Source organism: Mauremys mutica, chromosome 5 (assembly GCF_020497125.1).
Source record: "Mauremys mutica isolate MM-2020 ecotype Southern chromosome 5, ASM2049712v1, whole genome shotgun sequence".
In the NCBI taxonomy this organism is placed as follows: Eukaryota; Metazoa; Chordata; order Testudines; family Geoemydidae; genus Mauremys; species Mauremys mutica.
This window is the reverse complement of record NC_059076.1, coordinates 108,707,585-108,732,507: the sequence shown is the minus strand read 5'-3', so window position 1 is coordinate 108,732,507 and position 24,923 is coordinate 108,707,585. Positions and strand designations below refer to the sequence as shown.

The following is a 24,923-nucleotide window of genomic DNA, read 5'->3' as shown; positions in this document are numbered from 1 at the left end:
TTAGAACAGTCAAAAATTGAGTTGAACACACACAATGCTCTGCAAAGTTAAGCCATTTAAAAGTAATAATAATAATAATAATTTTAAAAGTTGCATGTAGACAAGTTTGTGCTTTCAAAGCCCTGTGCTTCAGGCAGATTGTTTGTCTTTCCATCATCCCCAGTGGCTGTGATGTGCTAGCAATTTCCCTGTCCTTTAGGAACTCAGTTCAGCACCTCTGTCCATGGTTACCGCAACATGTCCGGTGCTTTGGGGAAAAGAGAGAAAAAAGACAGCTAATTTTTGTCCAATGTATAATCTCCATGTCAACAATGAAAAAATATTGCTTTTTCCTAGATTTTTTTTCTCCCAGGAGAAGAGATGAAAAGGAAAGGAGGGAGAAAGAGAGGAGTGAGGAATGGTGAAGAAGAGAGGAAATATGTTGGGTTATTTTAGTCTTTAAAAATACCCCTCTCCCCAAAGAATCTCATGGAAAACAGTAATCTTTTATAGTTTTTATATAAGAAGTTTGGTTCGTAGTTCTTAAATAGCCTGCTCAAGCATTTAAGCTAAAATATAAAAAATTAAAGCAGCCATGATTAAAAATTATTTAAAACGTGTAGCCAGACCGGTTATTTTAACCTTCTGCTGACATTGCTGCTGTGAAAAATTAAGCTATTTTATGCTAGTGGATTTGGTGTTTTAAACATACGCTGTACATATACCCCACTTCCATTCCTAGAGGGCAGAAGCATGCTCAGCCACACTACAGAATTTATACAAAGTTCTTTCCACAGATCATAGAGAAACTGGAAAAGATCCAGAGGTGAGTGACAAAGTGATCAAAGGGATGGAATAAAAGCCATATGAGCAAAGGCTAAAGGAACTGGGTATGGTGAGTTTGGAAAAGAGGAGATTAAGGGGTGACATTATAACAGTCTTCAGATACTTGAAAAGCTGCCATTAAAAAGATGGAGAAAAGTAGTTCTCTTTTGCTACAGAGGGCAGGACAAGAGGCAATGGGTTCAAACTACAGCACAGCAGATTTAGATTAAATCTCAGGAAAAACTTCCTAACTGTAAGAACAGTAGGACAATGGAACAGACTGCCTCACAAGGTTGTGGAAGCTCCTTCACTGGTGATTTTCAAAAGGAGGCTTGATAGCCATCTGTCATAAACAGATAATTAAGGGTTAAAGTCACTTTTACCCGTAAAGGGTTAACAAGCTCAGTAACCTGAAAAACACCTGACCAGAGGACCAATCAAGGGACAGGATAATTTCAAATCTCTGTGAAGGGAAGGCTTTGTCTGTGTTCCTTGTTTGCTCTGTGTGCTCTCTTTGGATCTAAGAGAGGCCAGACATGTCTCCAAGTTCTCCTGGAGTGTTTCCTACTATCCAGTATAGTAAGTATTAGTTAAAAAGGCAGATTAGTCTTTTAAGTTGCTTTCTATATTTGCAATTGTGTGTTTGCTGGATAAATTCTTTATTCCTAATTGCTGTTACTTTGCTTTTACTGAGAAAAAAGGGGGAGGGGGAATTCTCTCCAGGTTTATAATTTAGACTTTGTGTATTGTTCCATCCTGGTATGACAGAGATAGTGTACTTTCTTTTTTTGTTCTTTTTAATAAATTATTTTCTTTTCTTTGGACTTGGTTAATTCCTTCTCATGTGGAGATTCAAGGGAAGGGGAGGGGGAAGAGTGAGTTCCTTCTGAGGTTGATTCACAGAGTTGAATCGGTGTGTATCTCTCCAGAGTGGCTAGGAGAGAGGGAGGGGGGAAGTGGGCTGCTTCCCTGTGTGTAGAGATTCAGGGAGATTGAATCTGTATTCCCCAGGGAAAGTTTGGGGGAACAGGCAGTGTGTCAGACACTTAGAAAACTGACTGGTGGCAGCGTATCAGATCTAAACTAGAATTTTAGTTTAGGGAAGTCCATGCAGGTCCCCATCTTGTAAACCCAAAAGCTCCAAGTGGGGGAGAAACCTATGACACCATCTGTCTTGCATGGTTTAGACACAACAAATCCTGCATCTTGGCAGGGGGTTAGACTAGGCCCTGGTCTACACTGTGTGTGTGGGGAGGGATCGATCTAAGATACACAACTTCAGCTATGAGAATAGTGTAGCTGAAGTCGACATATCTTAGATCAACTTACCTCCCGTCCCCACGGCGTGGGATCGACGACCGCGGCTCCCCCGTCTACTCCGCTTCTGCCTCTCGCCCTTCTAACCCTATAATTTTATCTGTCCAAATGTCTGTACTCTAGAATTAGTAAATGAATGATATGTTCCAGTGAACATCAAGAAATGGGTACTGACATGTCTATTGGTTGCAAAATATTTAATACTCAAAATGAAAATCAAATAACCTCTAGTTTATTCAGCATGGTAGAGAGAATTGTCAAACACAGCTTTGATGGAGAAAATAACTTTACATTGCAAATAGAAAAATTACACTAAAATTTGGTATCCCATAGATGCATTTGTGCAGTTGTGATATAGCAAGGATCATATATGATATCGTTACTGAAACAACATTTGTAGATACCATTTTAAACTAATGTAAGCTGATCCTGTGTAAAAAAATAAAAAACAAACAAACCAAACCAACAAGAAAAAAGCGCTAAAAGCAAAAAGCAAAAGACGTTAATGTTTTATTATTTCATTGATTCTAATGGCTATTGCATTAATTTAAATATCTTACTCATTGTATAGTATTTTCTTTATTTTTTTCTTAAATTACCAATGAAAGAATTTTGTAAAAGAGAAAAGCCCTAGCCTTTTAAATGCTTACATTAAATAATACACATTTAAAACTAATTTGATCCCCTCCCTCATTTAGAGTTCATGTGAAAGGATTTATGAACATTAGGAATAAAACTAATGTAGCCCTAATTATGTTGTATTTAACTTGACAGTTTGGGTTTGGATGTACTTAAATCACTTTAGCTGTTTTTGAAATCTCACCTTTAAAGGCTTACATTTTTCTAGTTTAGCTATTTTTATAGATATCACATCTTTATACCATATGGCAGAACTGTTCTTTTCTTACACTAGAGAGACAAGGTGGATGAGGTAATATTTTTTATTTGACCATTTTCTGTTGGTGAGAAGGACAAGCTTTCAAGCTACACAGAGCTCTTCTTCAGATCTGGGAAATGTACTCAGGGTGTCACAACTAAATACATGGTGGAACAGATTGTTTAGCATAAGTAGTTAACACACATTTCAAGGGACTATTCAAGGCAAAGTGGCTAGTTAACACCTCTCCATTGGCAGAAGGAGGAAAAATGCACCACAAAACCAATGATATACTTGAGATACATTGGTGATATTTTCATCCTCTGGACAGATGACCTAAACTCCCTTATAAAATTCCACCATGACTTCAACAACCACCATCATCCATCAAACTCTCTCTAGAACACTCCCACAGCAGAGTTAACTTCCTGAACACCACAATCAGCTTCAACAATGGAACCCCATGGACAGCTATATACAGGAAACCCATGGATCACCACACTTATCTTCACAGATCCAGTAGTCACCCTGTCAAGGGACACACTCTCACTCTGGTGGAGAGGAGACTAATGAATTCGCCTGGGCTGTTCAAAACTAATGGCATACCTGCAGGACTTCTTCTGCCTGGAGGGTGAGGAGTTTAAAAAAGGGAAACCTGCCAAAGGAAGGGGTGGTGAGCTGGAAGAGGGCTGCTTCACTTCAGGGATTACAGACAACAAAGACAGGTCAGCTGAAAAGGAGACAGGCTATACCACTCTTGAAGCTGCACAGGATATACCACTCTTGAAGCTACACAGACCAGCTGTAAAGCAGTATGCCCCAGTGAGGGGAAATAGACTCTGATAGACCAAGCTCAGAGACCTAACTCCAGAAAGATTGCCTGACAGACAGGCAATCTTTGCCCTCCTTTGTTTTCACCCAGGTTCCCCTCTCTCATAAGGGAAAGAGAGGGGAGAGGACTGTTTCTTTTGCCTATTTGTGTAATTCAGTAACACCTCGTGTACTATGAATTGGGGAGGGGTTCTGGACCAAGAAACACACCAAGAAATCTGTTATTTACAACCAGATACTTGGATACCACAGAAGATGCTCTGAGGAAAAGTCCGCCATACACACCTTAACACACTTAAAACCACCTTCAAACAAGGACACTCTGTAACACTGCCTGCGGTGACTCCAGAGTGTGAGTACCAACCTCAAGGCAGACAGTTAGGAACCAGGGTACAAACCCTAAGTTCTATACTGGTTCACCAACCAGTTATCAAGTATAAACTTGTCAGGCACTGTAACAGCCTTAGCAGGGAGTCACAGACAGTTCCACTGGGTACTCTGATCTATCTCACTACCTAGGTGAACATACTTTTGTGATTATATTGGACCCTTACACCAAGAAACAGAGCAGTATTCAGACTACTCTCTGTCCCAAAGAACCAGTCACTTATCTCAGGTCAATTGCACCTTAGATCTCACACCAATGATGAATCTTGTAGCCAATCCTATAATAAGTGATATAAAGATTTATTAAATAGGAAAAGGAAATTAGAGTTATTTATAAGGTTAAAGCAGGTAAACATATATAACAAATGAGTTTATAATCTTAAATTTCAAAAGTTATTAAAAGCTTCTATAATAAGCAAGCTCTATATGTCCTTTAGGACTAATCCGTAGCTGGGGATGTCTTGCTTATGCCTAGAAAAAAACCTCAGAGGAAAAAGCATAGAGGAAAAACAGTTCCTTCTGTTTGGGGTTCTTATCTCCCTCCTGCTATGTACTCCGAGCTGCAAATTCGGCTGATGGGAGGAATCCATTTGCATGACTCATCTTCATGGTGGAGAGAGCAGAACAACAATGTCTTTTGTCCTCTTCAAGGTCCCACAATAGTCCATTTGGTTTGATTGATCTTTCCTGTTGAGGGGAGGGATAGCTCAGTGGTTTGAGCATTGGCCTGCTTAAACCCAGGGTTATGAGTTCAATCCTTGAGGGGGCCACTTAAGAATCTAGGGCAAAAATCAGTACTTGGTCCTGCTAGTGAAGGCAAGGGGCTGGACTGGACTCAATGACCTTTCAAGGTCCCTTCCAGTTCTAGGAGATTGGTATTTCTCCAATTATTTATTTAACATCTTCTGCTGAAGACCAGCATTTCATGCTTATTACTGTCTCTCTCCTGTTCGGTGATTTACATAGTCACAGAGGCTCACAATACAGCTGCTCAAATATTACCTTACAATATGGGATACAGATGTTCTGAGTGAGATTAATGCACGCAGGAGCTCACTAGCATTCAATAAAGTCAAAACACTACACACATTCTTATAATTCTAATACATGTTTTAACAATACTAACACAGAGATGAGCCAGATGTAGGGCAGGTCTACTACACTAACACTTAAGTTGATCTAACTTACATTGCTCAGGAGTGTGAAAAAGCCCCACCCCGAGTGATGCAAGTTTCGCATTGTCCACACTGGTGCCATGTCACTTCTTGCCGAGATGGAGTAATTATGCCGACAGGATGGCACATCTTCAACAGACGCACTACAGAGGTTCTGCTGTGTCATGGAACAGGCCACCCAAATACCCTGAGAGAATCTGCTTCAATACAGAAGGAAGACACCCCTACTTCTCACCTATTACTCCACACTGGAAACCATACGGGGTAGCATTAAACAATTGCAACACATACTTGATGGGGACCACATTTTGAAAGAAATCTTTCCCAAATCCCCTCTTCTGGCCTTCAAACAACCCCCCAGTCTCTCCCAGTTTATCATCTGAAGCAAGCACAGACCAGGACCCACCACCTCCAAGTCACACCAGACTGTGCCACAACAGGTGCAAAACCTGCAGACATATTTCCACTGACGTGATGATCAATAACCCTGAGAACACACCTTTCAAGATCCATGGGTCCTACCTATGCCTATCACAATATGTGGTATACCTCATCTGGTGCAGTAAATGCCCCAATAACAACTCTGTTGGTGAAATGAGACAATCACTATGCTCTCAGATGAACACACATAGAAAAATGATATGACACAAACACTGTGTCATCCATAGCAAACACTTTTCATAAAACATTTACTCCATATCTGACCTCTCAGTCCTTGTCCTCAAAGGACACCTACAGAAAACTGTCAAAAGATGAGCCTGGGCTGGGACCTTAAATTCATAACTTTGCTAGACACTAAAAATCTTGGACTTAATAGAGACCTGGATTTATGGCTTATTACAGTGATCTATAACCTCCCCTACCCCATTTTCCACTCTCTTATTATTGCAGAAGTCATAATTGGCCACACTGAATGGGCGGTCCCTTGAAATATGTGTTAACTACTTATGCTAAACAATCTGTTCCACTTTGTATTTACCTGTGACACTCTCAGTACATTTATTAGACCTGAAGAAGAGCTTTGTGTAAACTAAAATCTTGTTTCTCTCACCAACAGAAGTTGGTCCAATAAAAGATTTTACCTCAGCACCATTGTCTCTCTAACAACCTGGGATCCATATGGCTACAATTTTTCCTAAACTGGCTTTATTTCTCATGAGTATTGTTCTGAATCATTGGATACTGTTTTTACTTCAGAGAAGAGTTAGAAATAAATTAATCTAATTATTGTTTTGATAGGAATCTTAATAAAAATGTGTAAGATACAAGTTTTACAGTTCAACTCTTTTGTGGCTTCCATTATTTTCTCAGCCCGCTATGCTTTTTTCATATTCCTCATTACCATTTCAGTACTTTCAGCCTTTTTGTGAGCCTTTTCTAGAGAGAGAAGATCATCAAATGCACCTTATCTTTTCTAACTTCCTCCTTGACCCAGGCCTTTCATTTCTGAAATTAGTATGCATGCTTTCCTTTCCTCTTGCCTTGACTATTGCATGTCTCTGCCCATTTGCCTCTCCAGAGCCCAGCACATGCAGACTGCCTCTGTTCACTTTCTCATATATACAAAGAAATGCAATATCAACTCCATCCTCAAGCACCTTTATTTCTAACTCCCCATTTATTTTAGGATTCTGTTCAAATTTGTCTGCTCGTTATTAAAAGCTATCATGGACTTGCTAAAAGATGCTCTCTATTTCCCCCTAGTGCTCTGGTCATCTAACACTGGCCTCCTTTCTGTCCAATCAGAAAATCTTGTGCCATTTGGTGTGAAAGCCTTCTTTCCTCTTATTATCTGGAAAAGCCTTCCTGTGGTTTTTCATTTCATTGACTCTCCCACTCATTTCATAGCTTATCATTTCCCCCTTGACTATACTTGTCAAATGCTCTCTCTTTCTGACATCATTGAGCACTGCATGTGTATTATTTGCAATAACTCTGAAGAATTTTTGGGTACTGTTTATGTGTTAAAAAACATTAAACTACAATGCAATTACATTTTGCATAACACATAGGATTGCCAACATTGTATTAAAAAAATAAGAGACTGTTTTCTTAGCCCCCCTGCCCTACCCATCCTCCCAATATTATTATTATTATTATAATCATTAATAATAATAATTCACCAGGGGTATTTCTTGCTGCTTTTTTGCAGCACTCAGCAACTCCCGATCTTGTTGTACAGAGATGAAACAATAAGGGACTTCCCTTGTAATAAGGGACTGTTGGCAATCCTAGTAACACACTACTCTGTGTGATATGATGCAGATACTTTGTCCACTAGGTTATGTAGCCTTTACATAATTTATGTAATCTTAAATTAGCCTCAGGAAGTCTCCATTATTATTTTCTGAATACAATAGAAACATATTGGGCCAAATACTACCCTCAATATATTTTTGCAATCTAACCCAGCTGACAGTAAAGTCATGTGGGAAACTAAAAGTAGAATGTAAGAATGATAACATCAAAGACAAATTTGCACTTAATAAAGGAAAAAATAAATTTAATATTCAAGTACAAAGGCTACAGCATCAAGAATCTGCTCTCCAAGGCGCATATGTACTGAAGTGGATAGAATTTGGTCTAAATATTATTTCCCAGTGCATACTGAAGCGTGTGTGAATGCAGAATTTCATACATAGCAACTTCAATTCACTGTGCTTTCCTTTTTTAACAAAAAAATTTGTTTAAATATCACCCAAAAAGTATTCTGTATTTAAATGAAATAGATAATTCGGGGTTAAATGCTACCCTGAAAACTACACCATGGATGTCAAGAAAGAGCACTATTTCAGGTTGTTTCAGGGCTGACAGTAGCTGGCTCTGCACCAAATAATTTTTATATCATTATCCATAATGCAATCAGCATGGGGCTCTTTTTTCGTATAGCCAACAGTTTTGTTTATGATTGGGAGTGTGGGTGGCTTGGGGAAAGGGGAGGAAAGGAGGACATTTTAGGCCAAATATTTGCCCTTTCCAAACACAGATCAGAGGGCAGAATTTGGCAGAACAAGTTTCAGTGGACATTGTGTTCAGAAACTCTGAATCTTACAATCTCCTCAACAGCGAGCCACATGGCTATCTGGTAAAGAAAGTGACATCAGCCTTATTTAATTTATGTAATAAATGCATGGCAGTATATTGTTCTGATTAGTGGAACATTAAAAGATTAATGTAATTGGTATATTGTATAAGAGGTAATTTTCTTCCTGGTGTGAGAGGGCTGTCTTGACGATGCATAATAATTCTATTGGGATTTATATCTAGCAATATGACCAGTGTGATCCCGTAATGTTATTAATGACAGATATAAGCCTTGTGCTGCTGTGATGTCTTTGTTAGGATTCATGTTAGTCAATTTTTAGATTGATTTTAAAAGTTTTATTTTAACTGTGTATGATCCACATTTTTCTACTAGAACGTATGTGCACATGCTCAGGAATTAATATTGTCCCTTGGGGACAGATGGATTTATATTTGTCTTGCTCTCACTGCAAGTCCTGTGAATCGCCAGTTTGTTTGGGGATGTTGTCAGAGAGCTTGTAGCATTTTGTGGTTTGTATGCATGTCAGACATATTTCTCGACTGTTTTATAGGCTCCTGATGACAAAAACAGTGACTTGACAGAGTTCATAACTCACATAACTTACTGGCAGCCTGTAAATGAGCCATTGTTTGAGGTGGGTTTTCTACACAAACACAAAAGGACTTCAAATGGTGTTTGTTTCAAGTACCTGGAATTGTGAGTAACTACTTTCTGCAGAATAACTAACGGACCTTGTGGCAGGTCAAACAAAACAGAAAACCACATCCATGAAGTGAATTTGTGAGTTAACTCTTTCCTTGCCAGAGACTTTTTTCCTCACTCCTTTCAAATAGGGTCATAGAATCATAGAAGATTAGGATTGGAAGAGACGTCTGGAGGCCATCTAGTCCAACTTCCTGCTGAAAGCAGGACCAACCCCAACTAAATCATCCCAGCCATGGCTTTGTTAAGCCAGGCCTTAACAACCTCTATGGATGGAGATTCCACAACCACCTCCCTAGGTAACCCATTCCAGTGCTTCACCACCCACCTAGTGAAATAGTTTTTCCTAATATCCAACCTAGACCTCTATCAGTGCAACTTGAGACCATTACTCCTTGTTCTGTCATCTGCCACAACTGAGAACAGCTGAGCTCCATCCTCTTTGGAATCCCCTTCAGGTAGTTGAAGGCTGCTATCAAATCCCCCCTCACTCTTCTCTTCTGCAGACTAACTAAGCCCAGTTCCTTCAGCCTCTCCTCGTAAGTCATGTGCCCCAGCCCCCTAATCATTTTTGTTGCCCTCCGCAGGACTCTCTCCAATTTGTCCACATCCTTTTGGTCAGTTGATCAAAAAAGGCATCTGCTTCAAAGTAATCCCTAGCTGATAAAAATTAAGAAATATGTGTTACTTGCCCTCAGTATTACCCGTAGCTTCCAGGTCTCTCCCTGTTCTCTATGTCCCATCTCCATTTCCCATCAGACCTTGCTAGGACTCTGGACTCCAGTCCCAGCAGCCTTGGTATGCTCTTCTGGTTCGCAGAGAGAGAGGTTGCTAGTACAATTGACAGACACCTTGAGTCTTCACTACTGAGGGGAAAAGGGAATGCAGCCGGGTCAGCTGCCCCGTCATGACCAGAGGTCACTCTGCCACACCCTGCTTCCATTTCCTTCCATCAGGGCCCCTTAAGAACTGCACAGTCCACAGTGTTTCAAACAAAATTACCCCTTTTGGGTGGGGGTCTAGTTATATAATTTTGTGCACAGTCTCCAATGGCCCTAAATCTTTCCCGCTTGACTAAAGGAACCCTGCAGCACTCCTTCTGGGCTGTTCTTCTCTCTGGTCCCTTTGATTCACCCTTCACTAGTTCCACTCGGGGTGGCAATGAACAGAACTCAGTGATCTCTTTCACCTGGTAGTCTAACACAAACACTGAGTCTTTACACCAGGTTTAAACTGGGCCCAGCCCCTCTTTTCCAACTAATCTTCCTTCAACTAATTCAACTACCTCTCTCAGGCTTACCTGGCTGGAGCTCAACATTGTGGCTCTCGCTTCAAAACTCCCCTGGTGTCAGGGTATTGACTCCAAGAGTCTTCTTCACTCTACAATTTCCTGAGCTTCCCCAAACCCCCCATTCTCTTTTGGCTCTTTATATGGACCCCTGTCCTTCATCATGCCCCATCAAGGCTGCTAACACAGGGCAGATGAGCTGGAGCAGTTCCCTTTTAGGGTATGTCTACACAGCCGCTGGGAAAGAGTCTTGCGGACCTCATTGACAGACTCATGCTAGCAGGGCTTGGGGTAGCATACTGTGTAAACATTGGTTTGACAGCTGGGCTGGAGCTCGGGCTCTGAAGTTCCCTGTCTCTAGGCTTCAGAGCTCGAGCTCCAGCCCAAACTGGAATGTCCATATTGCTATTTTTAGCGAGCTAGCTTGAGCCCTGGTAACACAAGTCTGTTGTTCTGGGCTGTCAGACTTGCTCCCAGCAGCTGTGCAGACATACTCTTAAAGGCCCAGTTTACCCTGTGACAGAGAGTTACAGCCCTTCTGCTCATGAAGTATCATTCTTGGGCCCTAAACGCAGGCTGGAATAAGTGTTTACCAAAGCCCCAGACTGCCTTCCTGAAACCACTTCCTTTCCCTCAATGACCGGCTCCTCTTCCTTAACCTATTGTTTCTGGAACTGCAAAATACTGGTCCAGGAGGGGTCACCCTCCTAAAATCTGAAAAGGCTGCTATAGCCTGTTACAAGAATCATTCTGTGTTTGACAGCCAGAACAAAGTATCTTGAATAAAAACCAACTGTTAAAAAGTTAGGCATCTACCTGGTTGAACACTGACCATGAGTTTAAATCTTAAATGACTAATAACTTTCTCAATACCAGAGCTGGTGTTTTACACCTAGTAAACCAAAGGAGGATATATGCGTAGTTCACAGGACACAAGGATTGTCTTATTTTAAGCTATTCTAATATGTATTTTTCTACAAGTGGGGGATCAATTAAAATTATTTTGTATGTAAAATTAAAGTGCAGTTCTAGTAGGAAAAGTGACTATAAAAATGGCATTATGGGTTTCCAGGTGTGGTTTCTGTCATTTATTTCCATTTCAAGTGTTTTCAGCTTTCACAAATAAAAACATATTTTTAATAGTCAACTTTGCAAGCTCCATCTGGGATCTGAGATTAAAGCTGGGTACTTTGCTCCTAGTGCATCATCATGAGTAATAAGGGTAATTAGACTTTTGGTTACACCTATCTTCAAATTTGCTCCCTTGTCTTCAAATTATGTCTTACTCACCCCTGTGCCACCCCAGTGCCTCCAGAGGGTGGCATGAGTTTAACAACTTAGAATTTAGTAAATAATTCTGTTGATAATGTATAAAATCCAGCTCACACCTTGTCAGCTGTGTTGTCGCTGCAGCTAACTGGAGTGAAAAGCTATTTTTGTCAGTAGATATGACCTGCATACACATAGGAAGCAGATCTCTTGGGTAAGATGCTGCTTCACATAGTCACTTTTCCAAGTGAAGGTGTTCTTTAAGAGTGAATAGGTCTGTAAAGCAAACATTAATTACAATATTTGATGTTGCCTGGTCAGTACCCAGATTCCTTACAAACCCAGTCCTGTATAGTGGCTCTTGGTCTAACTTGAGTCAATTGTTTGTATAGTTCATGAATCTTTTATATCGTACGAAGCATCTTCATACCTGTCCTACTTTCTAGACTTCAGGATACAATTACCAGGAGCAGTCTCACATCTTTAAATCTCTGTAAGAATGAGAACCACACCAGCAATGGCCAAAATGCTAATGATCACTGTAGCTTCTCTTTAATTGGAAACACTGAGCACTGATAAGAATGAAAATGACTCCTTTGTTCTGAAAGAGATTCTCACAGGTTTCCCAATGAGACTGTTTTTTATCTGATTCTCCACTTCTCTTCTTAGACAGATCAATAGGCAGATGAAACAGATAGAAAGATTAATAGATAGAGGAATAGATGGATAACAGTACCATATCCCTATCAGAACCCTTTTGTTAGACTTCTGATACCACAAAATATTTTTGGAAAATTCTTATTAGAGAGATTACTGAGTGATAAGGTGCCCAGCAATTTGTCAGAGTGGAACAAACAGTTCCACCGCATTCACAGGAACATATGAGCTACTCTTGTTTAATGCTGATGAGACAGTTCCTAGAATATGATGAGCGTGAAACAATTTGAAGTTTAGTACTGTTGGTTTCTGCCGTGCTGGAAAGAGCTGATTGAGATCATTAAATTGCAGGTAGGCAGTGCCTCCAGAGTGTAAGGTAGGAATGTGAGTGTGTGGTGATGACAGTAGACTTTGCTCAATACCTACGTCTATATATAATGTAGGTTTCAGTGGATACCTGGTTCACTCTATTGTCTGGGAAGAAAGAAGTGGTAAGTAAAAGCCACTCAGACAAACTCTCCTTTTTAAAAAACTTTACCTTAGTTTGCAAGTCAGAATCTCCACAGAATTATTTTGCAGCTCACATGAGATAGCAGCAACTAGAGCTCATAAAGGGAAATGGAATTACACAATGCAGTATCATTCAGTTCTTATTTGTTTCAGCTTTTATTCTTTAATTTGTACTGATAATATTTTAAAACAGATGATAGAAATGTATACATTGTGGCATAATAAATATTTTTTAGAAAGTAACTATATTTTTTGTCAAATCCTAAAAAGGAACTAAAAGTTATTTTAATAGTGGTAAAGAGTAAGAATTAACTCAGCCATCTATAGCCTGGGGAAAGTATTGTCTTAACCTTTTATTTGGTGAGATTTTAAAATACAGCACAGTGAAGAGTAGTATCCAATAGTGGGGAAAAAAGTCTGGAATGTAATCAATAAAGCATTATTTAAGATATCCCTTTTTTCACTTTGTTAGTATAAATAATAGCATAATGTCTATGTGCAGCACTTGCAGTATCAGGCAATTTGTCAAGGATACGTTGTCTTATGCTAATTCAGTTTGATACACTGAGGTAAAAGGAGTACATTAGTCTAATATAGTTAGCTGAACTAATGTGACAGGAAACAGAAGTCCATGGATATCAGAGGAACTTTTATTAGCGGGTCTTCTATTAGATCAGCAAGCCTTTTAATATCATTACTTTTTCCTTTCTTGAGATTCTTTACTATGTGCTTCAGGTTAAGTACTGGTAGGTGCCTGTTTTATTTTCATTGTTTATTATTAAGAATTTTTTTTCCTTTCAATTTTTAAGAATTGTAACTTGTTTTATTTAGGTATCTTTCTGCCAGGTAGTTCATTGAAGTCTTTTATACGATAGTCGGTGTGGTTATGGCTATTAGAAAGCAGTATCTTTAGAACTGTTTGTTCATGAGTTGATGGGTTGTTACTAGGGATTTGCTTTATTTCTGCACTGGCTTAGAAATTCATTTTATTTATTATTTCATGTTATGTATGGTTTAGTTTTGACATGCTTTAGATTCTATTTTGTGAGACAACCGGGGGCCCAAGGGCTCAATAGAAATGAAAAAGTATATAATTATTTAGCATCCATCCCTTGTATTTTCCCATCTATGAAGAGATGGTTAGAGGTTTTACATCGTGGCTAGATTCTGATCTCTTTATTCATGCTAATAGTCCCACTGAAGTCACTGTTGCTAAAGCAAAGAAGAAACTTGTTCCTAGTGAGTTTGAGTCATTGTTTGCATGTATTTAAATTATTACCTGTTCCAGCACGCTTATGGGAATTGGGCAGCAATGTACCAGAGTCTTGGACCACATCCACAGCTAATATAAATGGATATAGCTCCGATATAGCTTATTGGAGCTACACCAATTTACACTGTCTGACAATCTGGCCCCCTCTTGCCTTTACAAGTCTTAAGTTTTATCTTTAGTTATACATTTTAAAGAAACATTCAATATTTATTCAAAGTGTATGCTGACAAGGGTTAATACATACTTGCTACTCAGATGTTTAGGTGATGAAATAGTATTGATTCACACAGTTAGCACTAAATATTAGACTAGCTGTAAAAAATGCCATTTTTAAAACTAAAAATCTCTACAGCATGGTGAATGACTATAAAGTATTGTGTATATGTAGAAAAGTAAAAAAAGAGGATACTTAGAAGAAAGTCTGAATAGCCTGCATGAAACAGATTTTCTGTATCTTGTCTTGGAAACAGTTTGAAAGATCTGGAAAGAATTTGCATGTATGATAGTCTAGCTGTTCCTCTTTTTATTAATAATTGCATATGAAGGTAGCGGTACTTTCTTCACAGAGAAAACCCCTTTCCCCCCCCAACCAGCATTTCATCTCCATTTTACTTCATCCAGTTCCCCTGTAATTTTGATTTCTCTAAACCTTACTGCTTCCCAGTACTTGTTTCAAGTACAACTTGCCCTTTCACTGAACTGTCATGGATGGAAAGGTACAAACAATGCTTTGTAGACACATGGCAATTGGTAGTTTATATCTCCGTGTGTTAAGTCCAGCAAAAGAAATAGACTTGCGACTGCTTTTACTGTAGAATTGAAAACTACTGAAAGTTTCGCTCTACAACACAGAAAACGTGGGAGCGGTTTAATGAGACACTTGGGAGTATAATACAGGATAATTCCATGGTGTCTAGTTCTGCTCAAGTTATTCACCAGAGAGTTGAATTTTTGTGATTGTGGCACTGTAAGTTTCCATGCAAACTGTGGGCTCACCCTTTGCTGGCATATGTCAATGGGCCACTCGTGATTCAATGTTGGTTTAAAATATTCCACTTTTTGTCCTGATGCTCTATACTCTTTAAGGAAGGGACTTTGCCTTCGTTTATATTTGGAAAGCAATTAGCACACAGGGGGCACGACCAGAAGCAAGAGTTACAACTATAGGATCACACGCTTATGACTTGTGAGGATATATTGCAAGGTTCACTGAGACAGATTGGATCACAGCTTGCATGAGCATTAGATTTCATACCTTGGAAATAATACTTTCATATGGTGTGCAAAGAATCTTTTGACATGTTACTTTAAAAAAGAAATCTTTTCCATTTCAGTGCTTGCATCATTATAGGTGGGAGCCTCTCAAAGTAGCATTGAAAATCATGCCTAAAGTAAATTATTATGTTAAGGACTGTGGAACTGATTCTCCATTCCCTTACACTTTTTATAGGCATTTATATCTGTGCAAAACAGATATAAACTGCTACTATTTTGATGTGGTAATGGAGGAGTTCATTGACTTTACACAAGTGTAAATAACATAAGGGGCAAGGAAGTGGACTGTTAGGCCCTGTGACATTAGGTTTCAGTTTCTCTGCAGTGTCCACTTTTTCTTCGAAATATTGTTTCCAAAGTTTCAGTGCTTACCCTTGGGGAAGACAGTAAACTCGGAAGTGAATATTGCAGTGATAATATTTACATTCTGCATCAGAATGAGAAAAGACCTTTATTAAATCAACTTGTGGGTAGTTGTGGACCAGAATTCTGTTAATCAACCTGTCTGGTGGCTGAAAGTTACCTGCTCAGATGCTCACTGTTTCACTTAGCTGGGGTTGGGGATGGGGGAAGTGGACATCTTTTGGTGACACTTAAGAAGTCCAACCTCTATCTACATGGTTCTACTTTCAGAGACCCTTGATAACATCAGGCAGTCAGAGTTGGCTGCTGCTGTGATACCCTCCCTGGAAACAGAGCTGCTGAGGGCAGTTACTTCTAGGAATTAGGGTATTCAGGTTATATTCCCCATCTTGGACATTGATCAGACATCACATTTAATAATTTTATGTATATATTTAGCTATATAGCACCTCTCCTCTGCCACCTTCTCCCTCCTTCACTCTCCCACCTCCACCCCAACTCGCTCAGTGTGCTTTGGGATAATGAAATAATAATATAAAAAAGCAATAATAAAAATAAATGACCTACCTGTGGAACTCCAGACACCTTAGTGTTATGAGGCATCCTCATTATGAAAATGTGTTTTGCCAAATTCTTGAGCTTAGAAGATTTGTTCTTTAGTGGGATGAAAGAGGCTGTTCACCAGGTGGAGTTTTCAAGCCCTCATACCTCTGGAGATCACACCGGTCTCATTTTCATGCTGCCTCAGTAATAGGGGAGGCTGAATACTTGAGTTCCACCTTGAATTTGGATATAGCAAACAGTTTTAAATTTATTTTGTAGGTGATAGGACCTGTGGTGAGTGGTGAAAACAAGCGTCCAGTCCAACCCTAAACCTGGATTTAGACACTTTTTTAATGTTTGCATTTAAATTTTGGAGGGCTGCTACTGCTAAGCAATTTTGTTGCAACCTGTTTTAATGCTGAAGTTAACATATACTAATGCAACTTGTCTAACAGGATTGGGTTGTTCTGACATGCGTGGGACTACGAGAATGGCTCCAGGCAAATGGAAACACACTGTTGAAACAAGCAAGAGTGTTTTTTCCAGCTGTGTAAAGATCATTCTTTGTGTGCCCTCCAAGTTGCTGTGTCTACACTACTGTTAGAACTCGACTAATAACAATTGTGTAAAGGCACAGTTGTTGCTATCAGGCTATTACCATAATTTTCCTGACCAGTGTGGAAGGAGGAGAATGTTTTCCTTATGAGTGTCATGATCCTATGCTATAGAAGGTGGTGATTGTCTGTGACTTTCTCCCTCAGCCATGGTTGAACACAAATAGCCATTGAAGGAGGGACTGGAACCTGACTCTCCTCCCTCCCACATGAATGCCCTAGCTACTGGGCTATCAAGACATGCTCACTCTCTCTCTGGCCCAATGACCATTTAATTATTTATACAAAGTGGAATAGCTTCAACAGGAGCAATTGCGTGACACCTACCCCTTATCCCTGTAGTTAGTGTACTCTCCAGGGAGACGGGGAACTGAGTTTAAGTGCCTCCTCCAGATCAGGCAAAGTCCAGACTTGAACATGTTTCTCCTGCATCCTTGATGAGTGCTTTAACAACTGGGATATTGGATAGAAGGGGGGAAGGAGCACCACCTCCTCCTCCTTTTATGTGGGCCCTGATCTGGTCCTGATTTGGCCCTACAGGCAAGATAGGGAGGGGAACACTTAGTTTCAGACTCCAGCCAGGGCTTATATATGAGCTAGGTGCTGGGCATCAGGGCAGAGGTGCCTTTACATGTGTCCACCAGCAGATATTTAGGCACCCAGAGAACTTTACTGGCAGAAATTTAGACAGCTAAAGAATTTAGGCACCTACACGGTGAGGGGGCAACTCCGCAGGGGTTTTGAGGATCTGATGTCTGGATTCAGGCAACTAAATCCCTTTGTATATCTATCCCTGAGGTGTGTAACTGCTCAGAGCAGGTCTATACAATACAGAACTTAAAATTCCAGTTACCTCCACAGCTTTGTTCATGTTAATAATTTCTTTAGTGTTACCAAAGTTGGAGCTGAATTGTTGGTAGCAGCCAAGTGATGTTTTAGCAAATATTTCCTACACACATAGCCTTTCGGCAACAACTTTCTGGAATATCCTTACTTTGTAAAGGGCCTGTTCAAAGGAAAGACTCAAATGTTAGCAATATTTAGCCATGTTTTTTGCTAGAAGGGCTCTACCATGGTTCTTTTCTTATAACTATATGCTATAATTGTAACTGTCCAGTGCTTAATTTGTGTCAGGGCTTACCAGGGCTGAGCCCTAGCACCTCTAGGCTTGGCAGTTCATAGCCCAGGCACCTCTGGGCTTGCTGCACCAGTTATTAATGTAAAAAATTGTTGAGTCCTGGCACCTAATTGCTTGAACCCCAGCACCTCTTTCATTACACACGGTGGTAACTGTCTATATGGAAGTTTATAACACTGAAGCTTTATCTACATGCAGTAATTTAGTTTTTGTTAAAAACAGCTGTCAGCAACAGATATGGCTGAACCAATGCTAAAAACAGTTAAACTGCAAGTATAGACAAGACCCAACCTTGATCAGCACCCAGAGTATAGGAATGTGCCTGAATGGCACAAATGGGCCCTATGATTTGGCTTCTGAATTAAGTATCAGAGTTAAGTAGCCATCCTGCAGCAAAAAAACTTCAGGACCAGACTCCAAAGAGAAACTGCTGAACTCCAGTTAATTTGCAAATTTGACACCATCAGCTCAGGATTAAACAAAGACTGTGAATGGCTTGCCAACTATAAAAGCAGTTTCTCCTCCCTTGGTGTTCACATCTCAACTGCTAGAAGAGGGCCTCATCCTCCCTGATTGAACTAACCTCGTTATCTCTAAACTGATTCTTGCCTGCATATTTATACCTGCCTCTGGAAATTTCCACCACATGCGTTTGACGAAGTGGGTATTCACCCACGAAGCTTTTGCTCCAATACATCTGTTAGTCTAAAGGTGCCACAGGACTCTTTGTCACTTCTGAATTAAGACATCCTGGAAAGATTAATGGAAATGGAGAAAGCAGGGTTGTAATTCTCACATATTCAGTCAACAATAAAAATAGCAGATCCACACACTGGAATACTATTTCAGGATTACAATTATACAGTTAAGCACCAGAAAATAGAAAAAAGGTTAAAGCAAAAATTTAAGTTGTTTTCTACAGGAGGCAAAATGAATGAAGAATTAAAACAACCTGTATACTTAAAGTTTTGAAAGCATGATGTTCTTTGCTTCAGTAGCAGCCAAAACTAAACACATTTACAAATAGAAAGAGGAAATCATTTTGTTTGCTTCTTTTTCATCCCAAGCCACTAGTCAAATTTCGGGTCTTGGGGCTGTTCCAGTTGGACGTAGAAATCGATGGAGTCTGGTATTCTCGTTGTGCAATCTTGTTTATTTACAAGGAATGTACAAAGTCTTCCTTCTCTGATTGCAGGAGGAACCAAGGACAAAAGAAGTTCCTTAGCATACTGCCCCAAGCCTCCTTAGCCAACAAACTTGACGGTTTCTCTCTAGCTTTTCCCTGATCACACTGTGCTCACAGGCTATTGCTTGGCTTTCTTGCTTTTTGCCTCTGCTTCTCTTTCTCTGTTCTTTTGAGTTCTCAGTTTCTCTGTGTTGTGCCTTCCCTCACCCTTTTGCACACACACACCTGGTTACAATACCCCATGGAATACCCCGGTCCACATGGTACTAATTTTTGGGCAGACTTTATTGGGCCTTGTTTTAGGTGTGGCCTATAAATGTCTCTATAACACTTTAAAATGAAGGGTATGTTCACACATCAGTTTGAATGAGGTTTTAACTCAGCCCATAACAAGAATTCACCCAGCTCATAACACTCCTCAGCTCCATTTTACTCATCCTCCCAACGAGGCCTAAAATGGTGATACCCAATAACCCATTCCAAACCGAAAGAAAAAAGAATAATTTAACACAAATGATTACAAATGTAGCTATTTACATAACCTTGGGATGGACTCTAGACAGGACTGTTCCAAATAAATGAAGTGGCATACAGGATGCAGTTGGGTCCCAGGACTAAACCCAAGCTTAACTATTTACAGTGTCTTTCTGTCAGAGTAATTTCACTTCACCAACATAAAATAATTTTATTCCCACCCAAATCTGTTTGGGGGCTTTTTTCTCCCTGGATTTCCTTTCAGTGTGCTCCTGAGATGTGTCTGTTGTTTCTGTGGAACTGCTGGCTGTGACAGTCCCTGCCCATTCTGTCTGGGGCTGGGACTCATTACTGTCACAACATTCCCAGCCTCAGCATCCACAGTTACATTCTCCAATGTGGAGAGCAACCATGCTGAAATCCTATCTCTCTGAGGGTATGTCCATACTACCCGCCTGGATCGGCGGGTAGCAATCGACTTCTCGGAGTTCGATATATCGCGTCTCATCTAGACACGATATATCGAACTCCGAACGCGCTCCCATCAACTCCGGAACTCCACCACCGCAAACGGCGGTGGCGGAGTCGACGGGGGAGCCGCGGACATCGATCCCGCGCCGTGAGGACGGGTAAGTAGTTCGAACTAAGGTAGTTCGACTTCAGCTATGCTATTCGCGTAGCTGAAGTTGCGTTCCTTAGTTCGACCCCCCCCCCAGTGTAGACCAGGCCTGATACTGCCTTTGATGGTCCTTCTGGATAACTTTGGGTTTAGTCCTGGGACCCAACTCTATTCTGTATACCACTTTTTTCATTTGGGACAGTACTGTATAGGGTTCATCCCAAGGTTTATCTAGCTTAGGGGTCCTATCCTTCTTTCTTCTAGGAATGTGGAACCAGACCAGGTCCTTGCTTCTAAAATATTCTCTATATGCCATGATGTCACAGAGGCTTTTCATTTTATCAGAGGCTATCCTCAAATTTTCCCCAGCAAAAGTGTTAGCGTTTTCAGTTTTGGGTTCCATTCCCTTTGTTCCTTTTCAGGAACTTCATACTAGGGGTTTTGTGGGGTCCATAGCTCATGCCCAAACCTGGGGAACACTTTGTACTCTCATTGCTGTTTTATATAACATCAAAATGAATGGAATATGCTGGGCTCAGTCCCTTTGGTGGTGCTCTACAAATGTAGCCAGCTGAACCTCAAAAGTCCTATTGACCTCTCCACCATCCCATCAGATTGTGGGTGTGTTTTTGTGGATGCCTAGAATCTCACAAACCTGTTGAAAACCTTTGTATTCCAAGTTTCTCCCTTGCTCTGTAACTCACTCAGGATCCCAAATCTTGTGAATATCTTCACTAAGACTTCTGCTACTATCACAGCCTCTTGATTTCTTATTGGATGTACCTCAGGTCATTTTTTGAAATAATCTATAGCTACCAGCAAATATTTATTGCCAGCCTCTGCCTCAAGCAACAGCATAAGAGCATCAATGGCAATGCTCTGCACTGGTGCCTCCCACAAGATCCTGCTGCAAAGGGGCTCTCCCAGTTTTAGGGGGACCCTTCTTTGTAAAGCAAGCATCACATTTCCTGCACTGACTTTTTATGTCCTGCCTTCATTTTACCCAACAGAAATGTTCTTTTAGCTTGGCTAAGGTTTTCCAAATCCAAAATGTCCAGCAGTATTAAGATCATGTTTGATGTTATATCTGGTACAAACAGCTGTGTCCATCACCTGCTGTTTTCTCCCACCTTCTAGACAATATTTCGTCTTTAAATTCCCTGTGACCAGGAAGCTTTAATGGTGGTACTGTGGGAGGAGACCATATTCCAGGTTGGCTGTGTTTGATAGTTGATTTTCTAATTATACACTATCATGAGATCAGAATCCTCTCTCTGGGAAGTTTTTAGTTTGTTCTAGATTCCATTCCTGCAACCCTATCCCCATTGTTCTAGAGGATAAACCAGGAACACTGAGCACTTCTGCAAATAGAGGAAGAGAGGCAGACCTGTTCCACTGAGCAACTAATTCCTTGCTCTCTCACTTGGGGCAGTGTTTTCAAATTAGCCTCCCAACAAGTCTGTCTGGACAAGGCAGGAACATTACTATGCCTATGGCCACATCTGCATGTGATTGTGAAATCTTAGCACTGCAGTTTTTCCAACCACCTGAAAAGCTGTCCCTTAGAATTCCTGGATCTAAAGAGCCATTGCAGGGAAGCATTGGTTGGTCCTGACCATAAGCTTCCTCCCATACAAACAGTGAGGAAAACCACTGTAGATTTAACCACTGCCGGAGTTCCTTTTGGTCGGTGCAGTAATTTCTCTCTGGGGAACTTAGATTTTTGCTATAATAAGTTACCATCCGCTCAAGTCCATTGTGTTCTTGTGTCAATATTTTCCTCAAATCATAAGCACTAGTATCTGTGTCCAATTTCCAAAGGGGGTTTTGAAACATGGATAGGCCAAGTAAGGCACCATCACAAGAGGCTCTTCACCTCTGAAAATGCTACATCACACTTTGCTGACCATTGAAATTGTTTCCTTTTCCCACTCAGTCTATGCAGTGGTTTTGCAATAGTTGGAAACCCACAAATGAACTTTCTGTAATAGGAGCAGTTCTCTAGAAAGCTCTATGCATCTGTTACTGTCTGGGGAGTTGGGTAGCCTTTTTAGCATGTCTGGTCTAATAACCATTATGGCTGAATCTGTGTCAACTATCCCTATACACAACACAGATCGTAATATGTACTCGATAGCCAAACTCCTCTTACTATTACTTAAATCTGGGCTATTAAACCAAAACTCTGGGTCTGATCTTTGTACCTCCATAAGCTTTGCTCTTTCAACTTGGTGTCACCTGTTTCCCAGTCCAGGAGAGAGGCTTTAGACCTGCCTTAAATTTATAATAATCCTTCTTTCTGGGCCAATTTTGTCACAGTAGCAGAATTTAACTCACCTATTTTTGCATTATTTGCAATTTCTCTTTTTTACAAACCACGTTTATCATTTGTTCTAATCATTCAATATTGTCATGTGTGAAATTTAAATTCCCTCTTTCATCATACATATTGGATACAGAGCTGTACTTACAGGGCTCATGACAATCAGTTTCCATCTCGGTCACTAGCAGCTGCTTTCTCTTCTGGTGCACTACTGAAAGAAAAGCTTCAAGTTCAACGGGAAAATTTCACAGCCTCTTGGCAGGTCTTTGGTCTCCTTTTGCTGATCTTGATTGGCAAGTCCAAGTCCAGCTGAACATCTGTACATTGGTCCAATGCCAGTGTATCCTGGAAGCCCTCTGTAGTATCTGGTATGCCAAGAACACAAGTCTCCACACGTACCCTGCCAGTTCAGGCGAGGGTTCTTTCCCTCTCCTTCCAGCTCCTAGCGGTGCCCTGGCCAGCTCAGGTAATGACTAGATCCAAACAACAGGTCAAAGGTCTGGGTAAGTTCTGCAGCACAATCAGAGCTGGGCCCCCCAAGCTTGCTGCTAGTAACCCTCCTTTCTATCCTTCCTCCCAGCCATTCAACTATAAGGTTGAACTGGGCCAAAAAAGCCCCGGGAGTTTTTTTTTTTTAATCAAAGATTTTGCCTTATTTGAGCTGGGACAGCCTGACCTCTCCCCCTAGGCCTCTGTAGGTTACGAATGGGGTAGAAAACTGTTGTAAATGTCCAATCTTAACAAAGTGTGCTAGGTAGCTCAATTCCTCTCCACGCTGCTGCCTTCCACTGGTCTGTGACCCTTTGATTTCCTTCCAGAGGTGAATTTTTAGCTCCATAAGTCCTTGCTGTAGCTCATCTTGGTTGGCAAATTGAAGCTTGTCTAAAGCTTGCTTAGCCTCCACTATTTCACAGAAGAACTGCTGATCTATGCCAGTCAGATAGCTGGTCACCTCATCACTATTCCAGCATGGACACGTCCAGACCAATCTGTCCGGACGCTTTGTAGTTGTTGCTCCCACAGAGATTTCATTTCTGTCTGCAAGTCATCTCTGAGCCCTTTCTGGTGAACCTCCAGGCGCTGCTTCAATTCCATTTGTGAAGCTTCCAGCTCCTGTTTCAGGTCTTGTTTTAAGTTCAGCTGGCCACTTCTGATTTCAGCAAGCATCCCCAGTATTTGTTCCATCTTGCAGGGCCGTCCTTAGGATTTATGGGGCCCTATGCAGTATTATTAAACTGGTGCCCCAATGCCCAACAGCTGCCTGGGTTCGCGTGTGTATTTTAGATAAGGGTGGTCTTTTGAAGGATTTATTTAGAAAACTATATGTCTGAAGATCCAAGCATTTTAGGCTAAAGATGAATACCCAGATTGTGCATCTAAAAATCTATGCAAGGATTTTTTAGTGATGTGATTTTATAATCTTCAGCAACACACTAATGAAATATTTTTAAAGCAAATTTTAAACTAAGGTCCTGTAGACTAACATGTTCTGGGTAAATATTACAGTCATGCACAACTGTTTTTGTCATTAAATTCAGAAACTGACAGTATATACCTGGGGGTTGGCAAATGCCTGTTAAACGGCTTCATCACCACTTGAATGGCTCTTTAACAGTTTCAATGTTGTGCTAATAGGTCTGGCAGGCTGGAAGGCTTTTTCACTTTTAAGTACTAGATCCGCTCCCGAGAAAGACTCCCCAGGCTGCAGCAGCCACCTGTGGTGGGAACCTGCGGGAAGGGTCAGAACAGGGATAGGAACAGGCGGGAGGGTGGACACTAAGACCCAGGGGTGCCCCAAATTTTCAGGTGCCCTATGCAGCCGCATATGCGGTGTATGCCTAAGGGCGGCCCTTCCATCTTGGTTCAGCAGAAATACCAGTTCACACTCTTTCTCCTTGGAAATTGGATCCCCAGGCTAACACCAGTGTTGCCCCTTTTTGAGCCAAGTGACTAGTCAAATTTTGGGGCCCTGGGGATTTTCCAGTTGGAAGTAGAAATTGATGGAGTCCGATAGTACATTACTTGTAAATAAACAAGATTGGGTAAAAGAGACTAAGTCCCGTTTCTCCAAACACAGGAGGAACCAAGAACAAAAGGAACAGTTTTTTAGATTACAGCCCCAAGTCTCTTTAGCCAACAGATCCAAAAGCTCTCTCTCTTGTTTTACCCAGGGTCACACTGTGCTCACAGGCTACTGCTTGGCTTTCTTGCTTTTTGCCTCTGTCTCTCTTTGTTCTTGTGTGGTCTCAGTT

At 40.8% G+C, this 24,923-nt stretch overlaps 1 protein-coding gene across 2 annotated transcripts in view; it reads left to right on the top strand.

Annotated features, from left to right (window-relative positions):
* The window catches only part of SLC34A2 (solute carrier family 34 member 2), a 67,897-nt gene that overhangs the window by 21,380 nt on the left and 21,594 nt on the right, over positions 1-24,923 (top strand). Inside the window, exon 1 of one of the 2 annotated variants that reach the window (XM_045019931.1) lies at positions 8,407-8,476. The exons of the other annotated variant lie outside the window; for it this stretch is intronic. The gene's annotated coding sequence lies outside the window, so the exon portion shown is untranslated. Of the gene's footprint in view, positions 1-8,406; positions 8,477-24,923 lie in introns of those variants that run through there. 2 annotated transcript variants of the gene reach the window in all.